Genomic DNA, 19,631 nt, shown 5'->3' with positions numbered 1-19,631 from the left:
AATAGGAGCTGCCTCAAGAAGCTATGCCCTCCCACCCCTCCTCTCCATAGGAGCAGTGTGAAACCAGTGGCTGACCAACACACAGTACAAAAAGGCAGTCCCCTTGTCTCAGTGTGAAATAAACGATGTGGTGAAATTCATGTTCCAGAGCTCCTCTTGGGAACAGCTCAGAGCTAGGCCCCTGCTGAGGCCTCATCCTTGCCTAGCTTTCCTCTCCTGTTCTATCCTGCATGGTCAGGGCAACCTCCCTGCCCCAACCCCGAGAACACACCCTCAATAAATTCCTTGCCCAAGAATCCCCATCTCAAGCTCTGCTTCTGGAGCTTCCAAACAGTCACCATTAAACATTACTTTAAAAAGACTTTCTTATTACAAAGAATTGGATGTCTCAGGTGGCACTTTAATTGTACTTCTATAAAAAGATGCTTGTCACCAATTAAAACTGGTATATTTGCATCATTTTTTCTCCATTTAAAAATTTTTCCAGGGTGTGCTTCACGGAAAACAAGTTTCTCAGGATAATTTGCCACTGAAGAAAGAAAAAAATTGGTAAAAGATTTTGTATTAAATGGCAGATTTGTGTTCAAATCCTAATTCAGCCACTAATCATTAGTTAGGATCATCACTTAACTTTTCTGATTCCAAGTTTCTTACACATAAAATTGATTAGCACATGGCTCATAACTGCATTGCAAGAATTAAATGACAGAATGCATAAAAGTGCCAGGCACAAAGTAATCTTCAATCAGTCCTAACAAGTACATAAATAAAAATAAGTGCCTTGGGTTGCAGGGGCAAGAGAGAGGACTGTTTACTATTCTTGACCACAGAAACCTTTTTCTTTTTATATACGACCCAGAGAAAATCCATGAGTTGCATTTTACAAAATGCTGATTTGGTGAAATTGAACCATGCTTACTCATCACCAAGTGGAGAGTATTATATAAGGAATTTGAACTGGGTAAACAGTTAAGCAAGATGACTTCGGGCAAATATCCCTGTTGACAATCCAGAGATCTCTGCATGAAAAAAAAGAGAGAGAGAGTCATTATTTTAATTCTAAGAAAATTAACATCTGCCTTGCTAATATTTTCCAAATCAACATCAGTTTTCCTCCTTGACAACATGATATTCTGGCAAAAATACTCTTGACATTTGTTTACTTAATAACATGTTACGTGTTGACTTGAAAAACTGCAGTCCTCCTGCATCTCAGGTCTGGGTGACCCTACTTTTACAGCATCACTTGAACTCCTGAGAGGAATTCCAGAGGGAATGAGGACGTTCCACTCTCAGATGGAAGGGTTTGGCCCAAGATTCAACCTCAGGAAAAGCAGCTAGCCAGAGACAAAAACAGGTCAAGGTGCTTGTGCTTTGTTTAGTAGAGAAGGGAAACCTCAGACAGAATATTTTTACAGAATTAAGACAACAAAACATTTAGAAGAATTATGAGTAATTTTCAAAAAAGGAGATTCAATATATATTGTATTCAGTTCTTAGGGCTGCCATAACAAAACATCCCAGACTGGGTGGCTTAAACAACAGAATTTTATATTTATATGTAAATTTGTATTCTCATCGTTCTGGAGGCTAGACATCTAAGATATTAGCAGGCTTGGTTTCTCCTGAGGCCTCTCTCCTTGGCTTGCAGATGGCTGCCTTCCCATTGTGGCCTTTTCTCTGTGTGTGCCCATCCCTGGGGTTTCTTCCTTTTCTTTTAAGGACACCAGGCATATTGGATTAGGGCTCCATTCTTATAAGCTTCATTTAACTTTAATTACCTCCTTAAAGTTCCCATCTCCAAAAATAGTCACTTTCTAAGGTACTGGAGATTAGGTTTCAAAATACGATTTTGGTGGGAACACAATTCAGTCCATAACAGGTATTAATTTAGATCAAATGTATTTTTTGACATACTGCCAAAAATTCTATCTCCTGAAAAATATTTATTAACCTTGAACTCAGACTATGAATATTTACTTCTGTGGTGTACTGCAAGGCATGATTTCCCTCTCTGCACTCCAAGGAAAATGCTATCTGCATTTGGAATAATCATTTTAAAATCATTTAGGAGAGAGTGCATCTCCTCTCTCACAAAGCCTTCCCCAAAATGCAATACGGATCAGAGTTATACTTTTCTATGTGGAGGAAGAGCCAATCTGGAGTCTGGAAATCAGAATTCTAATCATGGTTTTACCTCTATCTAGTTGGATAATCTAAGGAAAATTACCTCGCCTTTTTAGGGCAAGGCAAATTCACCCTGCAGCATTCACTGGGGAAATAGGTTCCCTTTCAGCCTTTTTTACTTAGGTTCAAAATATGTCAAAGATCATTTGTGCGTTACTGTTTTCATGAAATTTCTTTGTCATCATAGCTAACATTTGGATGGCATACAAAGTAGCAAACGGATCACTTTGGCAAGAGTCCAGAGTCCCTCATTAAACAAGATAAACAACTTAATATAGACTCTGATTTCAAGGGAGAGAAGAGAACACAAAGATTTTTTTTTTTAATTGGTACAAATGTTATGCGTTGTTTTTCCACTTCCTAACTGTTTCTTTAAAGAAGAGGGTATCTCTTCCAAGTTTTGTTTTGTTTTGTTTTGTTTTGTTTTGTTTTTTTTCCCTGAACGAGTCACTTTGCAGATTATCTGGGGGGTTTTGTTGTTGTTGGTGGTGGTGGTGGTGGGTTTTTTTTCTTTTGTTTTTTTAATCTTAAACAATGAACATTTATTTCTCACAGTTTTGGAGGCTGGGAAGTCCAAGATCAAGGTCCTGGCTGACTTGGTGTCTGGTGAGGGTGTTCTTCCTGGTTTGCAGACAGACATCCTCTTGCTGTGTCCCCACATAGTACAGAGAAAGAGCATCTTTCTTGTGCCTCTTCCTTTTTTTGGTTGCAGTATAGTTCATTTACAATATTGTGTTTCAGGTGTACAGCAAAGTGATTCATTTATATCAATACATATATATTTTTTCTGATTCTTTTCCATTATACATTATTATAAGATATTGAATATAGTTCCCTGTACTATACAGTAAATCCTTGTTGTATATCTATTTAGTATATAGTGGTGTGCATCTGTTAATCCCATACTCCTAATTTATCCCTCCCCACCTCTTTCCCCTTTGGTAACTACAAGTTTGTTTTCTACATTTGTGAGTCTGTTTCTGTTTTGTATATTCACTTGTAAAATTTTTTAGGTTCCACATATCACACAATAGTTGTATTTCTCTGTCTGACTTATTTCACTTCGTATGATAATCTCTAGGTCCATCTATGTTGCTAGAAATGGCATTATTTCATTCTTTTTTAATGGCTGAGTAATATTCCATTGTGTATATGTACCACATCTTCTTTAACCATTCTTCTGTTGATGGACACTTAGGCTGCTTCCATGTCTTGGCTATTGTGAATAGTGGTGCAGTGAACATTGGCGTGCATGTATCTTTTCAAATTAGAGTGCTCATCTTTTCTGGTTATATGCCCAGGGGTGAGATTGCTGTATCATATGGTAACTCTTTTTAGCTTTTTAAGGAACCTCCATATTGTTCTCTATAGTGGCTGCACCAATTTACTTTCCCACCAACAGTGTAGGAGGGTTCCCTTTTCTCCACACCCTCTCCAGGATTCATTATTTGTAGACTGTTTAATGATGGTCATTCTGACTGGTGTGAGGTGGCACCTCATTGTAGTTTTGATTTGCATTTATCTAATAACTAGCAATGTTGAGCATCTTTTAATATGCCTGTTGGCCATCTGTATGTCTTCTTTGGAGAAATATCTATTTAGCTCTTCTGCCCATTTTTTAATTGGGTTGTTTGGTTTTTTTGATGTTAAGTTGTATGAGCTGTCTGTATATTTTGGAAATTAAGCCCTTGTTGTCTGCATCATTTGCAAATATTTTCTCTCATTCTGTAGATTTTCTTTTCATTTTGTTTATGGTTTCCTTTGCTGTTCATTTAAGATTTTTCTTATTTTTTGAGGAAGGCTTGTGTGGCTATGAACACCCCTCTTAGGACTCCTTTTACTGCATCCCATAGATTTTGTATGGTTGTGTTTTCATTGTCATTTGTCTTGAGGTGTCTTCTGATTTCCTCAATGACCCATTGGTTTTTTAGTAGCATGTTGCTTAGTCTCCATGTAATCTTTTTTGTTGTTGTTCATTTTTCCTTCTGTGGTGGATTTCTTGTTTCACACTGTTGTGGTCAGAAAAGATGCTTGATATAATTTCAATACTCTCAAATTTGTTGAGGCTTGTTTTGTGTCCTAGTATGTGGTCTATCCTAGAGAATGTTCTATGTGTGCTTGAAAAGAATGTGTATTCTGAGTTTTTTGGATGTAGTGTCCTGTAGATATCAATTAACTCCAACTGTTTTATTTTTCATTTAGGGTCTCTGTTGCCTTATTGATTTTCTGTCTGGAAGCTCTTTCCATTGATGTCATCAGGATATTAAAGTCTCCTCCTACTATTATTGTATTCATGTCAATTTCTCCCTTTATGTCTGTTAGTATTTGTTTTATGCAGTTAGGTACTCCTATACTTGGTGCATATATGTTAGCGAGTATAATATCCTCTTCTTATATTGACCCCTTTATCATTATATGCTATCCTTCTTTATCTTTCTTTATGGCCTTTGTTTTAAAGTCTATTTTGTCTGATACAAGTATTGCTACCCCTTCTTTCTTGTCATTTCCATTTGCATGAAACATCTTTTTCCATCCTCTCACTTTCAATCTATGTGTGTCTTTCACCCTAAAGAGGGTCTCTTGTAGGCAGCATAGTATAGGTTCTTGTTTTAGTATCCAATCTGCCACTCTGTCTTTTGATCAGAGTGTTTAGTCCATTGACATTTCAAGTAATTATTGATAAGTATGTACTTATTATTACCATTTGAAACCTTGTTTTCCAGTTGATTTTGTAGTTCTTTGTTCCTTTCTTCTTTGTATTTTTCCTTTTGTAGTTTGATGGTTTTCTTTTGTATTATGCTTGAGTTCCTTTCTTTTTGATTTTTGTGAATCTATTGTATGTTTTTGATTTGTGGTTACCCTGGTTTTCAAGTATGTGGACCCATAACTATATCTACTTGCTTTAGACTGATAGTCGTATAAGTTCAAGCACATTCTCAGAGATCTACATTTTCTCACTCTCTTCCACCACATTTTGTGATTTTGATGTCCTATTTTATATCTGCATGTTTATCATTTTGCTGTTCATTGTAGTTATAATTGCTTTCAGAAAAAAAATTTAATTGTTTTTTAATCTGTGTACTGGCTTATTTAAGTGATCTTCAATCCTTTTGTATATTTGCCTTTCCTATTGTGATTTGCCCTTTCCTATAGATTCTTGCTTCTTTTCCATTTAGAGAGGATCTTTCAATATTTCTTTTAGTTTAGGTTTAATATTGCTGTATTCTTTTAGTTTTTGCTTGTCTGAGAAATTCTTTCTCTCTTTTCTATTCTAAATGATAATCTTGCTGGGTAAAGTGTCCTAGGTTGCATGTTTTTCCCTTTCAGTACTTTGACTATATATTGCCACTCCCTTCTGGCCTTCAATGTTTCTATAGAGAAATCAGCTGATAGCCTTATGGGAGTTCCCTTGTAATTAACTGTTTTCCTCTTGCTGCCTTTAGCATCCTCTTTATATCTTTAACTTTCGACATCTTAATTATAATATATCTTGGTGTAGGTCTGTTTGGGTTCATCTTGTTTGGGACCCTCTGTGCTTCCTGTACCTGGGTATCTGTTTCCTTCTTTAGGTTTGGGAAGTTTTCAGCCATAATTTCTTCAAATACTTTTTTGATCCCCTTTTCTCTTCTCCTTGTGGAATCCCTATTATGTGTAGGTTGGCATGCTTTTTTAAAAATTGAGGCATAGTTGATATATCATATTATATTTATAAGTTTCAGGAGGTTATCTGTGTTTTGACAGCCTTCTTACGTGCAGGGTATAGAGAGAGGTGTTGTATGGTAATTCATCAAATATTAGAACCTAAAAAAGGGCCTTCATTTTTTATAAAGGACAAACACAAAAACCTGATGTCCTGACAATTTGCTGACCAAATCCAGATATAGTCAAAGATAGTACTTGGTCATTGCCATGTCTCCTCAACTAAAGTATGTGCTATTTCCCATCAGAGACAGTAATTGAGTGAAAGAAGCAAGTCACAAAAGAACATTTACTATATGATCCCATGTACATAGAATTCAGGCAGTAAAACTATATATTTTTTAAAGCAAGAAACTAAGGATCACAAAAGTCAAGATAGTTCTTTTCTCTGGGAGCAATGAGAGTACACAGGGAGTGTCCAAGTTACTAGACAAGGTAATTTATAGAAAAATGCTTAATACCCAGAAGACTTACTTATATGAGAAATAGTCTCCTACATCTTTCTACAAACTATCTGCACAATGGGAGAAAAGACAACATTTCTGGGAAAACAACCGAGACAGGGAATCCATCCAGTTGTTTAAAACTACCGATCAAATCCAAATTGACAAACACTTTTTTAATAGAAACGATTTTGAAGTTAAAATACTATATTAAATGGAATCATAAACTAAAGGTATTTTGGGGAGAAATGCAAATGAGAAAAATTATTAATACCAAGTTGCTGTTTTTTCCTAACACCCTTCCACAATGTTGCCGTCTCTCTCTCATTGCTGAGGGCAAAGCTGACATGGTCTTGGTTCATTCCTTTTCTTTATCCTCCTTCGTTTCTTATTTGGTCAACATATAAGATTACATTCAGTAAGTTTGGAAAGGACCTGTGTAACGCCACCAATAACCCTTGTCTTTGAAGAATGGAGAAACAAGCTGATTAGCTCAGTTATAAATACACTTTCCAACAAAAACAAATGTGTGTCCCATTTCTTGTTTATCAGGAATTGTTTTTGTTTCAAAAAATGTAGTTTTATGACATCCAATTTTTTCCAGCTTTATTGAGAAATAATTGACATACTTCACTGTATAAATTTAAGGCATACAGCATGATGGTTTGATTTACATATACTGTAAAATGACTACCATAATAGGTTCTGGTAACATACATCTTGTCATATAGATACAAAGAAAAGAAAAGAAAGGGAAAAAGAAAAAAGGAAAAAAGTTTTCTCCTTGTGATGAGAACTCTTAGGATTTACTCTCTTGACAATTTTCCAATTTATCATACAGCAGTGTTAGCTGTAGTCATCATGTTGCACATTTCTTCCCTAGTACTTATTTATCCTATAACTGGAAGTTTATACTTCTCAACTACCTTCTCCCAATTCCCCTTCCCCACACCCTCCTCCTCTCGTAACCACAAATCTGATCTCAATTCTCTATGAGCTTTTTTTTTAAGATTCCACATATATGTGAAATCATACAGTATTTTTCTTTCTATATATGACATTCAATTTTAATTAAAATAGAAATTTATTAAAGTGGACTGATCAGTTCTAAAAATAATGTGGATAAAATATAGACCTTTTATGTTGTTTTTAAAATAAATTAGCATTTATGCATTCATAAGTGAAATAAAATATAGTAATACTGTGGTATGTTTTACTCCTTGATACAGTTTGTATAGAACATGATTTTCTTCCACTAAACATGTAGGGTAAATTGACCATTTCTGTCTATATAAAGGCGAGAATATTGAATAATCTCCTCTGAACTGAGAAGGGACTTTGAGACTGAAATATGAAGCGGGCAACTACATAAAGTGCAATTATGAAGTTTATTGTGGGTAACTTACATACAGGCAGGATCAGGTGGAAGATGATCTAGAGACGTTCCATGCCTCTGAAGGGGATACGGGGGGATTCAAAGGGGCCAAAACTAAAGATAGAATCTAACTACCAGCGGGAGTCAGAAGCACCAACATGAAATGGGGGTTTTTCCTCCCACCCTGGGGGGGTCTCATAACCATTAATCATCTGCATCAGCTTTAGGTATATTTCCAGTTTTCATATCAGATGAAAGCAAGGGTAAAAGTTGATAGGCAACTTCCCTGTGGGCGCATTCCTTGTGACTAGGCTAAAGCAAAGAGGGAGGGGGTAGGACTTTGGGCCTAACGTGGAGCTAACAAAATGGGGTTGTCACCCGTACATATCCCAGGGAGGTGAAAGGTCTCTGTTTTAACCTATTTCTAGTCTTTTTCCAAAACACCTGATGTTTGTCAAAGATGTTTATCAGTTACACCTCAAAGGAAACTCAAGAGTCAACTGCCCTGAATGGTTCCAACCTAACTGAAAGAGCAGTTCCTATGCAGAGGAAACCTACAAGTCTCCTCAAGGGGCCCTTGCTTCATTATCATGCTAAGATCTCTGACCAAAGTGGGGACTTGTACTTTTCTAGGCACAATGAGTGCTGGGTGCAAGGGAGCCTGAGGGACTGAGATGCTCCCCAGCTGTTCATGGAAACCTCTGCCCTTTTCCTCAGTTTCTGATGAAGCATGTGCCTCTCAACCCTCAGAAGTCCCCCACTTCCCTCCCTTCGGGGAGAAGATGTCTAAGATGTCTTTAGAGCACAAGCTCTCCCTTCTCCATCCTTGATTGATGAATAAATTTTCCACTCCGCTTTGTTGAAGCTGGTCTCATTTAACTGGCATGAGCTACTCCAGGCAAGGGAAGGACTCAGCTGGGGTCCACGTGATCCAAGAGGGTCGGTAACAGAGTCAGTGTGGTTCGGCCACGTACTGTCTTTCCAGACAGTGCATTCTTCAGTAATGGCATAGTCTTGATATTGCCAAAAGAAATGGATTTTTCCTGTCTTTAGAGCTATTTTACTACTATACCTAGAAACTTTTTGATTTTACAATCACTGTATTATGTGCATGGGTGATATGTTCATCATATTCCAGCGGTATTGGAAATCAACATACTTCTTTTTAAAGGAACCCATTCATCTATTATTAAAAAAAGATGACCGAAAAAAAAAAAAAAAAAAAAAAGATGACCGAAAAGTAATAAAAATCACACTCAGCTATTACAGAAATTTACTCGTTTCTTTCATTGAGCGATTAACTATTGGTTTGGCCGCAAAGTTCATTCGGTTTTTTTCCATAAGCTGGCTCTAGTAGCGCTTAGCTATCTTTAACTTCATTTGAACCAATTTTGTTAGATTGTATTGTGACAGCTGTCATATCAGAATGCAATTTTTTAAAACTTATCAAAATTGGTGAATTTTCGTGTAGCCATTTTAATATTGAAGATGGAAGGAAAAAAGCAACATTTTGGCATATAATGCTTTATTATTTCAGGAAAGATAAAAACGCAATTGAAACACACAAAAAAAGATTTGTGCAGTGTATGGAGAAGGTGCTGTGACTGACCAGATGCGTCAAAAGTGGTTTGCGAAGTTTCATGCTGGAGATTTCTCACTGGAAATCGATGCTCCACGGTCGGGTAGACCAGTTGAAGTTGATAGCGATCAAATTGAGACATTAACTGAGAACTATCAACGTTATAGCACGTGGGAGATAGCTGACATACTCAAAATATTCAAATCAAGCGTTGAAAATCATTTGCACCAGCTTGGTTATGTGCATCGCTTTGATGTTTGGGTTCCACATAAGTTAAGCACAAAAAACCTTCTTGACCATATTTCGACATGCGATTCTCCACTTAAACGTAATGAAAATGTTTCGTTTTTAAAACAAATTGTGACGGGTGGTGAGAAGTCGATACTGTACAATAATGTGGCACAGAAGAGATTGCGGGGCAAGCAAAATGAACCACCAACAACCACACCAAACGCTGGTCTTCATCCAAAGAAGGTGATGTTGTGAATACAGTGGGATTGGAAGGGAGTCCTCTATTACGAGCTCCTTCCAGAAAACCAAACAATGAATTCCAACAAGTACTGCTCCCAATTAGACCAACTGAAAGGAGCACTCGATGAAAAACGTCTAGAATTAGTCAACAGAAAATGCAGAATCTTCCATCAGGATAACGCAAGACTGCATGTTTCTTTGATGACCAGGCAAAAACTGTTACAGCTTGGCTGGGAAGTTCTGATTCATCCACTGTATTCACCAGACATTGCACCTTCAGATTTCTGTTTATTTCGTCTTTACAAAATTCTCTTAATGGAAAAAATTTCAATTCCCTGGAAGACTGTAGAAGACACCTGGAAAAGTTCTTTGCTCAAAAAGATAAAAAGTTTTGGGAAGATGGAATTATGAAGTTGCCTGAAAAATGGCAGAAGGTAGTGGAACAAAACAGTGAATACATTGTTCAATAAAGTTCTTGGTGAAAATGAAAAATGTGTCTTTTATTTTTACTTGAAAACAGAAGGAAGCTTTTTGGCCAACCCAATACACCTCGGTCTGGAAAGGACTCAGTCACAGCCTTGCCATTTTGTTTTACCTCTACTTTACTGTGGAGTCTCCTGCTACTATCACAAATATGACTGCTAACCGCCTGATTTGCATTATGACTTTCCTGGGCCCCAGGTACTTTTGCTTTCCCAGACTCCTTATTTTATTAAAAAAAATATTATGGTTTATGACTATATTGGTAAAAAGACAATGATAAGCCAGGTTGGATTCATTATTATTACATTCATATTTTTCCTTCTGATTCTAAAAGAAATTAAAGTTAAAACATTTTCCTGGGCCCCTAAAAGTTTTGTGGTCCTTAGGCACTGTGCCTGCTGTGATTGGTAGCTAAGTCAGCCCTCCTAAAAGCAGCCAATCCTTGTAAGTGCAGGTATTGTGTTAACTCAGTTACATGCTTTGTCTTATTTAACCTCCACACAAATCATATGACGTAAATGTTAGTGCTATTCCCACTTTACAGATGAGAAAACCACAGCCTAAAGAAGTCCCAGAGGAAGTAACTACAGTGCCCTGAATCAAATCCAGCTCCTCCTTTTTCGGAAGCCGAAGGCCTTTATCACTACACCAGAGGACCTTCCAGGGATTGAAAGCTCAATAGTTTACTAACCCAGAGAGTGACCTGGCTAGACCAATAGTGAGGCACCAAATAGGCTGTTTATTCACTTCTGAGATCAACCTCTATGTCAGCTTCTTCACCAGCTATAAAACCCTGCAATAACAAAACACAGACTGACTACCAGTGATTCAGACACTGGATATGATTCAAGTGCAATCAACCTGGCTTTTCACACACCAGAAGTCTTCCTTGAGAGACAAAGCCTAGAGTTGCTGGATTTTAAAATAATCTTAGAATTTTTACTATCTTACAAATAAATTCTCCTCAGGCATCCTAAATTAAATTCACTTTGGAAAACAAAAGACATTTTCAATGTGTAGTCATCCGATTCCAGATATCCCTCTTCCCATCCCCCCATGGAAGTTCTCTGCCTCATTTTTTGCAAAGTGATCCAGGTCGAGAAGAGAAACAGATCCCTGTGCAGAGCTGTAGAGGTACCTGGCAGGAAACATCAGAGTGGTGTCCAGGAAAAAGAAAAGAAAAGAAACCTATTAGGACATAATAAATTGGCTTCCATAACCCAAAGGAAATGAGACCATGATCCATTTCAGTCAAGGGGCAAGCAAAATAACTCAGCCTGAGTCTCCACAGGTACATCTGACAGAATGATTAACCTTGGTCCCAATCAGACATAGTGACCTCCATTAGTTAGATAATGGAGGTGCAAACAGATCGTGCGCCTTTATTTCCTGGCCAATTACACAGCCCTATTTTCCTCTGTTCAGTAGAAGTGACCTAAAAGCCTTTGAGGCACCAGTCAACAAGGTGTCTGGATACAACAGCCCTTCAAAATGTATTCTATTCTCTGTGGAGAAAATATCCTACAGCCAAAGGCGGCCGTTTTACAGACCGGCAAAGATTGTTTATCTAGACTCTTGAATGCAAAGAGGAAGCCTGTTTCCTTACTGGCATTTGCAGTGGAATTTCCCCTTTCAGACAACAATGGATGTAGCCCACTAGGCAGAATACATTGTGGGTGGGACTCTTTCTACGGTGGACTCTGTATTTTCATTTCCATTGCTTTGTGAGTTTGAAAGTTAAACAGGACTTATAATTTGGTTACTTTTTAAGGTAAAATATTATTTTTTAGTTAAAATTCTATCTGTGAATGTCTGTGAAGACAAGAAAAAATTGGGACAGGGTAGTTCCCCACAGAAGACCAAGTGTTCTTTCCTGGAGAAAGAAGAAAGTTTGCAAAACCCACTGAAACATAGCAAGAGCCTTGGTGAATGTGAAAAACGTTATAAACAGTGCCAGCATTATACTCAGTGCCAGCTTAATGCTGAGATCAGCACCAAAGGTCTCTGCCCTCAAGCGTCTCACAGCCTGTCTGGCAGGTGTTTGAGGCTTGGTTTTGCCTTCCCATGACAGAACAGAAAAGGGGCAGGGACTAACTTATTGAGAAAGCAGGCTAGCCCCAGACCTCCTTTCCCATACATATATGCTTATCGCCTGCTTAAAAACAGACTTCCTGGCCTTAGATTCTCCACCAGCTTTGCCTGGGACACTGCCCAGTTGTGGTATCTGGGACCTGGTGTAGGCTGAACTGTCGCATGGGATACATTATGGAAACTCCTCACCCTCTCCAGAACCATTTGCTTTGCCTGATTGACCTTTTAGGCCTGCTCTCCAGGGCCAGGGCCTGCCAACTAGGCACACCTCCTCCAGGAAGCCCTCTAGGCATCCACACAGGCCCACTTCCTTCCAGCACCAATGCCACAGCATGGGGCTCCTGCCAGTCCCTTTGTCTCTCTCTCTTCCTTTTCATCCCTTCATACAAACATGTACTGCTTACTTACTACGTGCTAAGAACTCATAGCACTGGGAACAAAAGACACTAGGATGGGCCTCTGACTATACAGGAGACAACCTTGTGAGGGAGTCCAACCCATAATAAATTTTAAATGCAATAAAGCATCACAGGTTCCTTGAAAACAAAGGGACAAAGAACAAAGCAAGGAAGTGTATATTCTACAAGTATGGGGAGGAGGAGAGAAAACTGTTCCCCCAGCAGTATGGAGGTTCCTTAAAAAACCAAAAGCGGAGCTACCATATGATCCTGCAATCCCACTCCTGGGCATATATCAGGAGAAAAACATGACCTGAAAGGATACATGCTCCTCAATGTTCATGCAGCTCTGTTTACAATAGCCAAGACATGGAAGCCACCTAAATGTCCATCGACAGATGAATGGATAAAGACGATGTTGTATATATGTGTGTGTATATACATAAATATATATATAATGGAATATTAACCATTAAAAAGAATGAAATAATGCCATTTACAGCAACATGGATGGACCTACAGATTGTCATACTGAGTGAAGTAAGTCAGGCAGAGAAAGACAAGTATGTACAATGTCATATATGCGGAATCTAGAAAAAAAGATGCAATGAACTTAATTACAAAACAGAAACAGACTCACAGACTTAGAGAACGAACTTATGGTTACGGGGCGGGGGTGGGAGCGGGGAGGGATAGTCAAGGAGTTCGGGTTTGACATGCACAGGCTGCTATATTTAAAATGGATAACCAACAAGGACCTACTGTATAGCACAGGGAACTCTGCTCAATATTATGTAACAACCTAAATGGGAAAAGAATTAGAAAAAAAACAGATACATGTATATGTATAACTGAATCACTTTGCTGTACACCTGAAATTAACACAACACTGCTAATCACCTATACTCCAATGTAAAATAAAGAGTTAAAAAAAAAGAACTGTTCCCCCAGGAGTTTGCACTTGCATTGCCTTCTCCCTCTTCCATCATGTAAACTTCCTGGTCCTTGTTTATCATCCTCTCAGGATTAAACTTACTGACCCTGTCAGTCTTCTGGGCAGCAGGGCTAATGGCAAAAAGCCCGGAGGAAGGAGAAGAAGCCACTCGTATCTCATTTGCATCCTCGGGCCTACCCTGAATACTACACAACTGTTACAACCCCAGCTTTACAGAGAGAAATTTCAATCAGAGAGGTTAACTGGCCTGCCCAAGAGCACACAGATCTCCTTCTGAAATGCATGACCAAACACACCTCAACAGTTTCACAGGGCTACTTGCTCTTTTCCTACTCTCCAGTCTGTGGCTCTTCTGCTCTGAAATGGGGAAAGAAGACAGCTGCAGCCAGGGCAGCAGGGGCACGGCCAGGTTCAACTTTCCGACAGGAGTGAGAACATAGGGTCTAGGCCTGGGGCCTGCACGCTGTGTGGGTAGGGAAGGTCAAGCACAGAACTACTTCCTCAGGTCCGGGTGGTTTCACTTTCACACTGTTTCTGATTGTATCTCTTTAAACATACATTGCTATTTAACAAGAGCTCGTTTCTTTCTTTTTTTTTTTTTTTTTGCGGTACGCGGGCCTCTCACTGTTGTGGCCTCTCCCGTTGCGGAGCACAGGCTCCGGACGCGCAGGCTCAGCGGCCATGGCTCACGGGCCCAGCCGCTCCGCGGCATGTGAGATCTTCCCAGACCGGGGCACGAACCCACGTCCCCTGCATCGGCAGGCGGACTCTCAACCACTGCGCCACCAGGGAAGCCCCAAGAGCACGTTTCTTTAAAATCAGTGTGAAGGGGCCGCTTCTGCATGCTGTGCTCAGGGAGAGTCACTGTGTTTGCTGCTCCCTGATGCCCTCTCCTATCTGAGTTCAACTCCACTTCTGCTTTTTGCAGAGGAGCTGGAAGTCCTCACATCACCCAGCACAGCTAATGAGGGCTACCTGAAGGACTGAGCCATACCCTAACCCTCTACTGGCAGTAGCCCCCTTCTATCTGAGAAGGCCTTTCCTTCTGTTTGATATTCCAGTTGGTGATGTTCATTTATTATTTCCACTTAAAAAGAAGCCGCCTTATTCATCCACCTACGTACTTAACCAAGATTCATTGCTAGGAAAACTGTAGCTCCCAGGTTGCCCAAAATGGTCCTGGTTTATGCTTCTGGTCCCAGCATAGTTATAAATGGTACCATCTTTTACCACCAAAAACAGCCCAGTTTGTTTGTTGATAAATTATTCGGTCACCCTATGTATTGAGTGTGTAATACGATCACTGTAATAGATCCTAATGATGCAATGACACATAAAACAAGTTTTCTCCCTCCTGGGATCTCACAAACTCAAGAACCTGATCTCTGGCATGTACAGGGACCTCTGAGCGGGTATTGTCATTGATGGCTCACCCCAACATTTCTTTCCTTCTTGGTGTCTCAGCCCCAGTTACTCAGCGTCTCTGTGGTATTCTCTCACCCACTTGGCTGCCAAGCCTTTCTCCCTCAGTGTCCCACAAGAACCCACACACCTTTCAGTGTCTCATGGGGACATGCCTGTGTGGTCCTTCCATGTCCTACATGGGCCTGTGTGCCCGTCCATTGCCCACATGGGTGTCATTCTGTGCTCCACTAATGTCTCCTGTGAACAATTCCATGTGCCTCTTCAGTGTCCAACTGGAGCAGTGTTTTCCATGTGGTTACTACTTTGTACCCATCCATTATCCCATGTGGCTATTCCTGTGGGTCCTTCCAGAGCTGCATGTGGACCTATGAATACCCCTTCAGCAATGAAGACTCCGCTAGTGGTCCCCAACCTGAAGGCTGCAGGTCCTGGAGGGTAACAGAGTAGCAAGGGGTCCTTGGGTGTATATGTGTGCAGGGGAAATTTTGTGAATGGTTAAAAATGGCTCCTCTTATTTAAAAAGATTCTGCCTCAGAGCCATCTGGTAAATCTGTTTAAAAAAAAAAAGTAGATTCCTAGAATTCATACTAGACCTACTGAATCTGGATTACTAAAATTGAGACCAGGAATTTTCATTTTAAACATGTTCCCTGGTGCTATGCTCTGAATGTTTGTGTGACTCCCAAATTCATATGTTGAAGCCTAGTACCTAATGTCATGGTATTAGGTGTGCCTTTGAGAGGCCATTAGGTCATGAACGCAGAGTCTTCATGAATGGAATTAGCATTTTTATAAAAGAGGCTCAAAAGAACTCTCTCCCCAAGAGGGGAGGCACACAGAGAGCCCCCTGTTAGGGAAATACTCAGCAGAGTTATGGAAGTAGTGTCACTCCTGCGACCCCAAACAGGTAGAGGCACCATCATTGCAACGGGAGCTTCAGGCACACCACCCAGGCACAGAGATCCCCAGGGGCAGGACCACTCACAGCCATGGGATCAGGGCCACCCAGAGCCTTGGCAGCCCAAGCTCTGCCCCAGTGGAGTCAGAAGATACTGGATTTTAATTGGTATTTTTAAAAGGATGATTTAAAAAAAAAAAAAAAGATGCTTTTGATGTGCAGTTTGGGTTGAGAACCACCAGTTTGGCCTTCTTGTCTTCTATTACCTCTCCTCTCTATGATATATCTTCTCTTTTTCTTCCTAACAAAATTCTGATTTTGTTCATTTATCTATCCTTATTCTCCATGCTCCATGCACTTCCCTTCCTCAGAAGAGGCTAATCCCGCTCTTGACGGCAGGAGTTATCTCTTGTTGTTAATTAATGCTTTTTGTTATAAGAAATCTCAGAATCTTGAGGAAAGAACATGTGGCCAAAATAATAAATACACACACAAATATATATATGCATACACACACAAAGGTCAGCATAAAAAGATGCTCAACATCATTAGTCACTAGGGAAATACAAAATAAAACCATAATGAGACACCACTTCACATCCACCTGAGGGGCTATAATCATAAAAATTGGCAATATCAAATGTAGGTGAAGATATGGGGCAACTGGAACTCTCATACATTGCTTATTAGAGTGAGAAATGCTACAACCACTGGGAAAACTTCTGACTGTTTCTTAAAAAATTAAACACATATGCTGTGACTGGAAATTATATTCTTAGGCACTTACCCAAGGAAAAGCTTTTGTGCAAAAAGGCTTGTATGAAAAGATTCAAAGGAGCTTTATTCATTATTACCCCAAGCTGAAAACAGTCCTAATGGCCATCAACAGGAGAAAGGATAAGCAAATTATGGAATAGTGCTCATCAATAAAAGGGATCTACTAACACAAGCAAAACAGGATAAATCTTAAAAACATTATACTAAGAAAAAAACATACAGAGTGAAGTAAGTCAGAAAGAGAAAGACAAATACCGTATGCTAACACATATATATGGAATCTAAGAAAAAAAAAAAGTCATGAAGAACCTAGGGGTAAGACAGGAATAAAGACACAGACCTACTAGAGCATGGACTTGAGGACAAGGAGAGGGGGAAGGGTAAGCTGTGACAAAGTGAGAGAGTGGCATGGACATATACACACTACCAAACGTAAAATTGATAGCTAGTGGGAAGCATCCGCATAGCACAGGGAGATCAGCTCAGTGGTTTGTGACCACCTAGAGGGGTGGGATAGGGAGGGTGGGAGGGAGGGAGGTGCAAGAGGGAAGAGATATGGGAACATATGTATATGTATAACTGATTCACTTTGTTATAAAGCAGAAACTAACACACCATTGCAAAGCAATTATACTCCAATAAAGATGTTAAAAAAAAAAAGAAAGTCTTAAAAAATAAAAAATATAAAGTGATGACAGATGTAAACTGGACTTATTATGGTGATCATTTCACAATGTATAAAAAAAAATACAGTGACTTTAGAAATAGTGCTCCATGTAACTATGAAGATATAGGAGACATTTAGTTAATGAAACGACAGTGATATAGGTGTAGTGGTTCCCTCTGATTTGTCTTTCTTCCTTTAACAGCTAAGGAGTAAGAAATGTGAAAATTAAATTTACCTTCATATAATTACTGAACACTCTTACAAGCCAATTATGGACCTAAATTGCAAATGTGGTGTTATGATCCTGTCTTCTGTGGAGAATTGTTTCCTGAAGCTCTTTGAAGTGTTTTCACCTCTACTATGCTCATCCCTAGAAGTACACTCCCCCTCAAAGAAAATATGTTTTCCGTATTAAAGATATTTCAACTTAAAAACAAAAAAACGAAAGAAATAAACCCAGAAAGCAGCTGCCTTGGGTGGGTGGGGTTTAACTGGAAAAGTGTATAAAGGGACTTTCTGGAGCAATGAAAATATTCCATTGTTTGGAGTAGTGGTTACACAGATGTATACAAGTCTTTCAAAACTTACCTAACTGAACATCTGGATCTGTGCGTTTATTTTAATGCTAATCACACCATACACACAAGCACACGTGCACACACACACACACACATTCTGTTCATTTTGCTGTCTAAAACAAGCCAGACACAAGAATACATATTGTATGATTCAATTTATATAAAATTCTAAGCTGGAAATTAATGTGTGGTGATAGAATTCAGAAATAGCTGCTATGGGGGTGGGGTAAAGAGTGACTGGAAAAGGATAAGGATAATTTTCTGGGGCTATCACATTGGTTTATATCGTGATTGGAGTGATGGACTTCCGGGAAGATGGCGGAAGAGTAAGACTCGGAGATCACCTTCCTCCCCACAGATACACCAGAAATACATCTACGCGTGGAACAACTCCTATGGAGCACCTACTGAACGCTGGCAGAAGACCTCAGACCTCCCAAAAGGCAAGGAACCCCCCACGTACCTGGTTAGGGCAAAAGAAAAAACTAAACAGAGACAAAAGGATAGGGACGGGTCCTGCACCAGTGGGACGGAGCTGTGAAGGAGGAAAAGTGTCCACACACTAGGAAGCCCCTTCGCGGGCGGAGACTGCGGGTGGCGGAGGGGGAAAGCTTCAGAGCCGCGGAGGAGAGCACAGCAACAGGGGTGCGGAGGGCAAAGCAGAGAGATTCCAGCGCAGAGGATCGGGGCCGACCGGCACTCACCAGCCGAGAGGCTTATCTGCTCGCCCGACGGGGCGGGCGGGGCTGGGAGCTGAGGCTCCGGCTTCTCTCGGAGCAACGGGAGAGGACTGAGGTTGGCGGCGTGAACACAGCCTGCAGGGCGTTAGTGCACCGCGGCTAGCCGGGAGGGAGTCCGGGGAAAAGTCTGGACCTGCCAAAGAGGCAAGAGACTTTTTCTTCCCTCTTTGTTTCCTGGTGCACGAGGAGAGGGGATTAAGAGCGCTGCTTAAGAGAGCTCCAGAGACGGGCGCGAACCGCGGCTAAAAGTGCGGAGCCCAGAGACAGACATGAGACGCTAAGGCTGCTGCTGCCGCCACCAAGAAGCCTGTGTGCGAACACAGGTCACTATCCACACCCCCTTCCGGGGAGCCTGTGCAGCCCGCCACTGCCAGGGTCCCGGGATCCAGGGACAACTCCCCCGGGAGAACGCACGGCGCGCCTCAGGCTAGCAACGTCACGCCGGCCTGTGCCGCCGCAGGCCCGCCCCGCACTCTGTGACCCTCCCTACCCCCCGGCCTGAGTGAGCCAGAGCCCCCGAATCAGCGGCTCCTTTAACCCCGTCCTGTCTGAGCGAAGAACAGACGCCCTCCGGCAACCTACACGCGCAGGCAGGGCCAAATCCAAAGCTGAGCCCCTGGGAGCTGTGAGAACAAAGAAGAGAAAGGGAAATCTCTCCCAGCAGCCTCAGAAGCAGCGGATTAAAGCTCCACAATCAACTTGATGTACCCTGCATCTGTGGAATACATGAATAGACAACAAATCATCCCAAATTAAGGAGCGGTGTGGATGAAAGGCTCTTGGTGCTGCAGCCAGGAGTTAGTGCTGTGCCTCTGAGGTGGGAGAGCCAACTTCAGGACACTGGTCCACAAGAGACCTCCCAGCT

General features: G+C 40.6%; 1 long non-coding RNA gene across 1 annotated transcript; it reads right to left on the bottom strand.

The window, feature by feature from the left end:
• Positions 1-379: 379 nt before the first annotated feature.
• On the bottom strand, positions 380-18,886 carry LOC125964399 (uncharacterized). The gene is made up of 2 exons (XR_007477386.1): positions 18,731-18,886; positions 380-1,019 (listed from the first exon to the last, which is right to left on the bottom strand). It is a non-coding gene; the product is annotated as an uncharacterized LOC125964399 (long non-coding RNA).
• Positions 18,887-19,631: the final 745 nt, after the last annotated feature.

The sequence above is a fragment of the Orcinus orca genome, chromosome 5, assembly GCF_937001465.1.
Source record: "Orcinus orca chromosome 5, mOrcOrc1.1, whole genome shotgun sequence".
In the NCBI taxonomy this organism is placed as follows: domain Eukaryota; kingdom Metazoa; phylum Chordata; class Mammalia; order Artiodactyla; family Delphinidae; genus Orcinus; species Orcinus orca.
The sequence above is the reverse complement of the archived record's forward strand: the minus strand, read 5'-3'. Positions and strand labels throughout refer to the sequence as shown.